Below are 269 nucleotides of genomic sequence, written 5' to 3'. Positions count from 1 at the left end.
AAAAATAAAAAATAAAAAAAAGGAAGAGAGGAATCTTCTGCCAAAGTGCTTTATTATCTCACGCGTGTGTGACCCTCCAAAACCACGAAAAAGTACTGTAAGTGTCAGTGCTGCTCCGGGGTACTCCACAGCTTTACAGGCACCCTACCCCTGGCTTTGTTGGGATTTGGGGCTCCCGACCACCAAACGCCCGCCACCAGCTCCCCCACCCAGACAGCCGAGACGCCAGCCAGCCAAAAAAAAAAAAAAAAAAAAAAAAAAAAAAAAAA

The sequence above is a fragment of the Egretta garzetta genome, unplaced genomic scaffold (assembly GCF_000687185.1).
Source record: "Egretta garzetta isolate BGI_Z169 unplaced genomic scaffold, ASM68718v1 scaffold384, whole genome shotgun sequence".
In the NCBI taxonomy this organism is placed as follows: domain Eukaryota; kingdom Metazoa; phylum Chordata; class Aves; order Pelecaniformes; family Ardeidae; genus Egretta; species Egretta garzetta.
Note: the sequence above shows the minus strand (reverse complement) of the source record.